This window comes from Microcaecilia unicolor, chromosome 1 (genome assembly GCF_901765095.1).
Source record: "Microcaecilia unicolor chromosome 1, aMicUni1.1, whole genome shotgun sequence".
In the NCBI taxonomy this organism is placed as follows: Eukaryota; Metazoa; Chordata; class Amphibia; order Gymnophiona; family Siphonopidae; genus Microcaecilia; species Microcaecilia unicolor.
The window spans coordinates 124095751-124104984 of NC_044031.1; the positions used below are offsets into that span (position 1 = coordinate 124095751).

Sequence of the window (9234 nt, forward strand, 5' to 3'; positions counted from 1 at the left end):
GAGGAGTAGTAATTTCCTATATATTTCCTCATGCTGATATACTGTACTTAGTTTTTGTGCACACACGGTGTGGAAAAGGTGATAAATATCTTCACTAACTTGATGCTTTCTTGTATTGGGTACCATGTCAATGATCAGCCTCCATCCCATCTCTTCTTAGATGTAAGCTCTTCAGTTCTGGAACCACTACAACATTAACTTAATTAAACTTAAAGAGGGAAAACCCTAACTCCTTATTTGAGTAGTTAGTTCTTTGTCACTGTCTTCTTTGGCAGTATGAACAAAGAGGCAGGAAGGGAGGAAGCACAAACATGTGATTACCAGATGGTTCCAAGTCCTCAGGGACAGGCTGAATTTAATGTGAAACTGGGACTGGTTCAGTCTCTGTGTGGTAACCCTAATAGTATTCATAACTACATGCATATTTCTATACCAGTGAAAAAATAAGCATGATATGGAAGGTATTTGCAGAAGGCATTTGTGTGGATCAGTTGGTTTTTTGAAAATTGTCTACGCTATATTCAACTGACACTACACATAGAGATTGTCAGCATGCATACCACAGCCGAGGAAAAGCAGGCTATCCTGGAGTATGTGAACTCCTGCCCCAACCTCCCGATGCACTCACTGCTCCAGTGCTTCCATGGGATGGCATCCTGCCTTCTCCTATCAGCTGCACGCTGGCCTCCTAGGGCACATGCGTGTACCATAGCCCATTGTTTATAGGGCTAGCAGTGGAAGACTATGTGGGTGCACCAGGAGTGATGTCATGGGTCTGGGCACATTTAAGGAAGGCCCAGGCACTCCTTCTGTGCCTTCGCAGCAGGTCTTCATCAGGTTTCCTGTTCCTGCCTTGTCCTTATGTGTCTTCCTGTTCCAGTTATGCCTTCCCTTGATTTCAGTTCCTGTCCTGACTCCGAGTTCCTGCCTTGCCTTTCAGTTCCTGCCTTGACCCCAGGTTCCTGCCTTACTGCCGAGCCTTGCCAAGTCATGCCTTGTCTCCGAATTCCAGCCTTACCTTGTCTCGGAGTTCTAGTCCTGCCTTGTTCCCTGCCTTGCTAAGTCCTGCCCTGTCTCTAGCCTTGCCTTGTAAGCTCTGAGTACTGCCTTGCCTTCAAGCTCTATGTGCCAGACTTGCCTTGCCTTGTTTCCTAGTCCCAGCCCTATCTGTCTTGTCTCTTGCTCCAGTATTGTCTTGTCCTGTTTGGTCTCATCCAGATCCAGTTCTTGCCTGATCCTGCCTTGTTTGGACCCAGTTCTAGCCTTGCTTTCCTTGTGTTGCTTTACCTTGCCTGGGTCCAGTTCTAGCCGTTTGCCTTGCTTTACCTTGTCCTGACTAGATCCAGTTCTAGTCCTGCCTAGCCTTGTCTGCCTAGCCCTGCCTAACCTTGACTGCCTAGCCCTGTCTGCCTAGTCCTGCCTAGCCTTGTCTTGTCTAGTCCTGTCTTGTTCAGCCTTGTCTGCCTTGTTCTGCCAAGCCTTGCTGGCTCTTCCTGTGCTGAGCCTATCTTGTCTAGTACTTCGCTGAGTGCTGTGCCTAGCTCGAGTGACTCATCTGTGGCTATGGCCTAAGGGTTCACCACCCCTTGAGCTGTGACAGGTATGTTTAGGTCATGGAGGGAAATAATGTAAATAAGTTATATTTTACAACCTTACATAAACTTTGGATGGGAAAAAGTACCCACTGAAAAAGCAAAGATAAGCCTCTGCAGACTTTGGGGCCCTTTTACTAAGCTGTGCTAGGCACTAATTTGCACCTAATGCAGCAAATGTGGCCTAACACAGGACACACCAAAGAGTTCTGCAATAGTTTTGTCATCTGCATAAGCTAAGTGTATGGTAATTATTATTGTTATTGTTTTTTGGAGAATGGATGTGGATGTGCTAATCAACTAGTACATTGACACCACCACCATGCAAGCTGGTTAGTACATCCATAACATGGGAGCCCTAAAAAGGAGGCAGTAAGGGCTCCTGTGATCATTTTTTCAATGGCTGCACACTAATGCTAACATTAGAACATGGTCATATATTCAAGAAATAGGAAAAATCCCTTTGTGACAGCTGCTGTAAAAATGAGCTTAATGTGCGGGAAAGACTTGCGTAAGGAGGTGCTAAGCCCATTTCTTAGCATAGTTTAATAAAAGGGGCCCTTAGTTTGCTAGGAGAATTTTCAAAGGAAAAGTATGCTTGCATTTTCCTTTTCAGAATCAGTGCAAAGCTCACAGGATTCACATAAGAAGGGCCCTTCAGCAGCACATATACTGAAATTAGAACTATACAGAGAAGATTATCATGGCACCTGTGAAAGGACGACAGGCCAATTAGTGAAGCTTTCCATATTTATTACAACTCTGGCTGCCTTGTTGGGCAGACTGGATGGACCTTACAGGTCTTCATCTGCCGTCATTCACTATGTTAACAGGTAAAGCAGTGCCAGATTTAGACTTGCTGAGACCCTAAGCTATATAAAGCTTGGAGGCCCCTTGTTAAAAAGTTACACCAGAAGTTCTCGCAAAGGTGCATACCAAAACAAGAGCTTGGGTTGCCATGAAAAAAATTGAAAACATATATATGCCTTTTAATTATTTAATAGCAAGGTATTTAAAGTAAATTTTGTTGTTTCAACTGTGGATGTTGGCTCTGCACATACAAAGTCACATAAAATTCTAAAAGCAAAAAAAAAAAATCTGGATTAGGGGCGTAACTACGTGGAGCCTCGGGGGCATGGCCCCCCCAGATTTGGCCATGGCCCCCCCGCCGACCCTTTCGACCCCCCCTTCCCACCGCTGCCGTCGGGTACCTGTGCTGGCGGGGGGCCGAAGGATTCTGTTTCTGTGTGAGTTGTCCTGACGGGGGGGGGGGGGGGGGTGTCGGTGGCAATGTGGGGGAGGGCTAAAATGTGCCTCCTCACCTCGGGGTCTGGATCCTCTCCCACCGAAGTCTGGCTACACCCCTGCTTTTGGATTGAGAGACCCTAAGCTGTATCTTGTTTAGCTTATGCCTAAATCCAGCACTAGGTAAAAGTATATATCAGTGCAGGCACTTCTGGAAAACTGCCCCCGTTGTGATTTCTGATTTCCATGTTAAACTTTTCTGGTTTTTCTAAGCAGTTACTGTTTCTTTGTAAGCAGCATTACACATTATTAACACTAAATTAATTTTTAAAAGAGTTAAGTCTTCAGTGTTAAACAGTGTTTGGAGCTAGTACAATTTCCTCATAGGTCTTTCTCCCCTGTTCAGTGTATTTTTTTGTGACACTGGCTGTGTTTCTCATGACTAAGTGAAATAGTATCTTAAAATAAGAGCCGGGTGAAAGCCTGGGAGAATGTTTAATGAAGGCAATGCTTTCATCCTTTTTAATCCCTGAGAAAATTGTGCACTGAGTTTTAAATACAATAAATATTTATTTTTTTTCTCCTTATATGTAAACTTTATGAAAGAATTTATTTATATAATGTTTACCAATGGCTTCTCTGTAACAGAATAGACTGATGGACTCATTCATAACAGCTGTTTCAGTTAGAACATAAGAATAGCCATACTGGGTCAGCCCAATGATCCTTCTAGCCCAGTATCCTGCTTCCAACAGTGGCCAATCCAGGTCACAAGTACCTCAGGGGCATAGCCACGGATGGGCCTGGATGGGCCTGGGCCTACCCATTTTGGGCTCGGGCCCACCCAGCAACGGTGCACCTCATAAGTACATAAGTATATAAGTAATGCCACACTGGGAAAAGACCAAGGGGCAATCGAGCCCAGCATCCTATCCACAACAGCGGCCAATCCAGTCCAAGGGCACCTGGCAAGCTTCCCAAACGTACAAACATTCTATACATGTTATTCGTGGAATTGTGATGGACTTGTCCTTTAGGAAACCGTCTAACCCCTTTTTAAACTCTGCCAAGATAACCGCCTTCACCACGTTCTCCGGCAACGAATTCCAGAGTTTAATTACACGTTGGGTGAAGAAATCTTTTCTCCGATTTGTTTTAAATTTACTACACTGTAGTTTCATTGCATGCCTCCTAGTCCTAGTATTTTAGGAAAGCGTGAACAGACGTTTAACATCCACCTGTTCCACTCCACTCATTATTTTATATACCTCTATCATGTCTCCCCTCAGCCGTCTCTTCTCCAAGCTGAAAAGCCCTAGCCTCCTTAGTCTTTCTTCATAGGGAAGTCGTCCCATCCCCGCTATCATTTTAGTCGCCGTTCGCTGCACCTTTTTCAGTTCCACTATATCTTTCTTGAGATGCGGCGACCAGAATTGAACACAATACTCAAGGTGCGGTCGCATCATGGAGCGATATAACGGCATTATAACATCCTCACACCTGTTTTCCATACCTTTCCTAATAATACCCTACATTCTATTCGCTTTCCGAGCCGCAGCAGCACACTGAGCAGAAGGTTTCAGTGTATTATCGACAATGACACCCAGATCCCTTTCTTGGTCCGTAACTCCTAACGTGGAACCTTGCATGACATAGCTATAATTCGGGTTCTTTTTTCCCACATGCATCACCTTGCACTTGCTCACATTAAATGTCATCTGCCATCTAGCCGCCCAGTCTCCCAGTCTCATAAGGTCTTTCTGTAATTTTTCACAATCCTGTCACGAGTCAACGACTTTGAATAACTTTGTGTCACCAGCAAATTTAATTACCTCGCTAGTTACTCCCATCTCTAAATCATTTATAAATATATTAAAAAGCAGCGGTCCTAGCACAGACCCCTGAGGAACCCCACTAACTACCCTTCTCTATTGTGAATACTGCCCATTTAACCCCACTCTCTATTTCCTATCCTTCAACCAGTTTTTAATCCACATAGGACATTTCCTCCTATCCCATGACCCTCCAATTTCCTCTGTAGCCTTTCATGAGGTACCTTGTCAAACGCCTTTTGAAAATCCAGATACACAATATCAACTGGCTCCCCTTTGTCCACATGTTTGTTTACTCCTTCAAAGAATTGAAGTAAATGGGTCAGGCAAGATTTCCCCACACAAAAGCCGTGCTGACTCGGTCTCAGTAATCCATGTCCTTGGATGTGCTCTGTAATTTTGTTTTTAATAATAGCCTCTACCATTTTCCCCAGCACCGACGTCAGACTCACCGGTCTATAATTTCCCGGATCTCCCCTGGAACCTTTTTTAAAAATGGGTGTTAAGCCACCCTCCAGTCTTCCAGTACCACGCTTGATTTTAAGGATAAATTGCATATCACTAGCAGTAGCTCCGCAAGCTCATTTTTCAGTTCTATCAGTACTCTAGGATGAATACCATCCGGTCCAGGAGATTTGCTACTCTTCAGTTTGCTGAACTGCCGCATTATGTCCTCCAGGTTTACCGTGAAGCCAGTAAGTTTCTCCAACGCCCAAATCACAACTTCAGCTTTCCCTAGTCTTCCTAGCCACCCGCCGGTGCACCACAGGTTTTGTTCCCTCCCTGCTCCCTCCACTGTCATCCCTGTCCAGCAGCGGTGCTAGCTCCACTGCTTCAGCGGAGCCGCGTGGCGCCGGGGCCATCCGCACGCTGCTATGAGTGCTTGCGCTGGCCCCGCCTCTTCAGAAAGAGTATCGGAGGTGAGGCTGGCTGGAAGGAAGCGTGCTGATGGACGCGACTCCATTGCAGAAATGCAGAGCTGGACCGTGGCGCCGCCCGGCGGGGATGGAAGGGGGGGATAGCCTGCGGCGCACCGATGGGTGGCTGGGAGGTGGGAGAGAACAAAAACTGCAGCAGGTGGCTGGCAAGCGGGGAAAAGGTGCAGCATGTCAGCGGGCGGCTGGGGGGAGGGGGGAGGGAGAGACAGGAGCACTGTTGGGATCAGGGAGTGAGGGTAGTGCTAGGTGGGGTGGAGGAATAATTGTTCGATGTGAGGGGAGGGATGGAGAGATGCTGCAAGGGGAAAGAGAGGGAGAATTGTTGGATATGGGTGGGATGGGGAGAGGGAGGGAAAGGCTGCATGGATGGTAGGGAAGAGAAAGGGAAAAATGCTGAACAATGGGGGAGGGGAGAGAGATGGAACAGGAAGATGCTGGTGGTGGGAGGTAAAAGGGATAGGGAGATATCAGGCTAGAGGGTGAGGATGGGAGAAAGAGGGAACAGATGCTGGGCTGGAAGGGTGGAGGGAGGGAGACAGTGGGAATGGTGGAAAGCATGGGGAGAGGCCCAGGGAGTGGAGATGGCAAGGAAATAAATGAGAGAACAGTGATTACAGGGGTAGAAATATGGTAATGGTGTGTAGATTGAAGATGGAAAGGAATGATAGGCAGGGAAGGAGAGAGATGGGGAATGGGAGAGCTAGTGGGTGAAAGGAAATGGAAATGTGATAGATATCTGAAAAGTAAAAAGAAGGAAAAGATTTAGAAAGAGGATGAAATTTGAGTGTACAGAGGCAGAAAAGAAAAAGGAAAGAAACGAAAGAGCTAAAATGGAAAGATCAATATTTCAGAGGTAGGTGTAGTGAGGAAATGAAATGACAGGCGAAAAAAGACAAATGGACAGCCGCTTGAAGAATTAGCAGAAGACAGACAGGAAAGCGGGAAAGAGAAATTGGAACCAACATGTTGGAAAAATAAATGTCCAGACAATAACGGTAGAAAAATCTTTTTATTTTGAATGTTTTAAATGGAATATGTTAGCTTTGGGAAATGTGCATAGTGGATGTCTTTTTATTGTGTTAAGTTGAAAAGGAAATGCGCTTTTGTTTGTTTTGTTTCTCTAGTGTTGCAGTGCATGCTGAGGTTCTCAGTTCAATTTTGTCTACATATTTTTATTTCTAATTTGTGATCCCTTGTTCTGTAATTTGTGAGGGTCTGTCAGTGTGACTGTAACGGCAGATGAAGAGATTGGAGAGGAGAGGGAATTGGGAAAGGGGCTTCTTTATTTTCTGCCTGGTCACCAGCATGGTTAACAGCAGCCCTGACCCTTGCTGTGGCTAGTGGGGATCCACAAACCCTGTCAGCTTGGGATCTCTTCCGGGGCTGGCCGGAGCTCCCTTCCGCCGAGCTTGGCAGATGGGGGCAGCATCCTGGAGCCACTGACAACTAAGCATGTATGGGGTGCTGGCATCAGTGGCTCGAGGAGTTGCTACTGCCTGCTGGGCTTGGCGGGGAGGAGTTCTGTCCATCTCTGGTGGAGGTCCCCAGCTGACAGAGATTGGGGATCCTCATCAGCTAAAGTATTTATATTTTGAATTGGGAAGTGCTGGGGGAGAGGGGGGAGAGAGAAAATTTTGTGCCCACTCACTTTGTGCTCAGGCCCACCCAAAAGTGGTTGTCTGGCTACGCCAGTACCTGGCAGAAACCCAATTAGTAGCAACACATAAATTGTATAAATTCATTTTCACTGCTTACCACAATGGGTTCTGTTTTACCCAGAGTTCATTTTTAACTAAGGCAGCCAATTAGCTGTCTAATGAAGGCTTTACTTTAATGTGCAGATTCATTCCCACGCTTCACCTGGATGTGCGGAGCTGGAAAAGAGGAACTAGACAGGAAGAGGAACTAGACAGCGGACAGGCTAAAGCAGGTGTATACACAAACAGATCGGCTCTGCATGATGATCAAAATTATTATTATTATTATTTGTATAGCGCTACCAGACGCACGCATCGCTGAACACCTGACATAGAGAGATAGTCCCTGCTCAATAGAGCTTACAATCTAAAAAATAATACAGACAGACAAGACAAGTAAGGGGGAGGGAAGTACTGGGTGAGAAGGAACAAGGGGAGGCAATTGAGTAGTAGCTAGCAGCCAAAAGCAGTGGTGAAAAGGTGGGTTTTCAGAATAGATTTGAAAACAGGTAGATATGGAGCTAGATGTACAGGCTCAGGAAGTTTATTCCAGGCATCAAAATATGCAAATCAACTTGACCAGAGGTGTTCAAAATGATGTAAAGAATATGTTTGTTTATGTTTAGTTTTGCTTTGCTTTGCTTAAAATAGGTCAAAGCAGTTAACAATAAGTAAAAGTTACATAAAACGTAAGAAAGGAACTCCAGTTAAACATAGGAAAGTAAACATCCAGACATGCCTATGGGAGTCAGGTGGGGGAGAATAAGAAAAAAGGAAAGGGGGGTATAAGGTAAAATGCATCAATGATCACTCTCAGGATCTGCATTTAATTCTGAAAACCATCTGAAAAACAATTAGTTTTAAGTTTCGTCTTGAATCTGGTTAACAAATATTCAGATCTGATATCAGAAGGCAGACTATTCCATAGCCTAGGAGCCAAAAAGAAAAAGGCAGAATATTTATTTATTTTTGTGATAAGGGTCATAGAATTCCCTTTGCATTCATCAAGTTTTTTCCTCCTGGAGAATGCAATGGTGGATGAGAGCTATAGGTATCTAGTTTAGTCCCTTGCTTCACCTCACAGCTAACTGGAAAATTGCAGCAAGATTTATTATAAAAGTCTTTTTAACTAGCTCTAATTTAAGTCTGGACTGTTAGGTGGCTAGAGTGTCGGCAAAATGAAGTTCGGTATTTGTCGTGTAAGTAGCTGCACTATTTCTTGAGCTTGGTGGGCTGATGCAGTGTCTTGCTCAAAGATAAAATACTTGGACAGCTTACAAATATTGGGAAGCAGGTCCTGCATTAGCAGAATATCTTGGTAATATTTGCCATCTACTTTTATACTTGGTTCAACAAAGCGAATGGATACCAACTATCTTGCATATCTGTAAATGATTCCATTGCAGTGGCCCTTTCTATAGAGAACATACATTTGCAGCGCAGTGTATCAAAATTATAGAAGCCACCACAGACTACATTGGCAGCAGGTTCCAACTTGTAACTCTTTACACAGCTATAAATGGATGCTGCCCATATAAAATAATTAAGGACCTACTCTCTCTTATAGCTTGGTTTTACACAGTTTTTCTGGTTAAGTGTCTGATTTATTAAAGCTTTTTGCCCCTATTCCATATCTGAGAAAAAAAAGCATAGAATCAGCTCCTAAGTGACTTCACCTCATGATTTACCTCTGGTTTTCCACAGTCATCTAGCTGGCCCACAGTAAAGTAAACCCACAATTTAGGGACCTCTGTAACTTCTGGAATAGCCTGAAACAAAAATCTTATGCAATCTGTCAGATAGCCTGCAGAGGGCAGCATAGGATAGCAGCAGAGCTCTCTAGGAACTGAAGCCAGGATAATTTGTTCACATATTTTCCAAACTTCTATTGAAGCAATGTTCTGACCTACATGTTATTTTGGAAATATTT

General features: G+C 44.6%; 1 non-coding gene across 1 annotated transcript; it reads left to right on the forward strand.

Annotated features, from left to right (window-relative positions):
* The first annotated feature begins 2242 nt into the window (after positions 1–2242).
* On the forward strand, positions 2243–2347 carry LOC115460842. The gene has a single exon (XR_003940616.1). It is a non-coding gene; the product is annotated as a U6 spliceosomal RNA (small nuclear RNA).
* The last annotated feature ends 6887 nt before the right edge of the window (positions 2348–9234 follow it).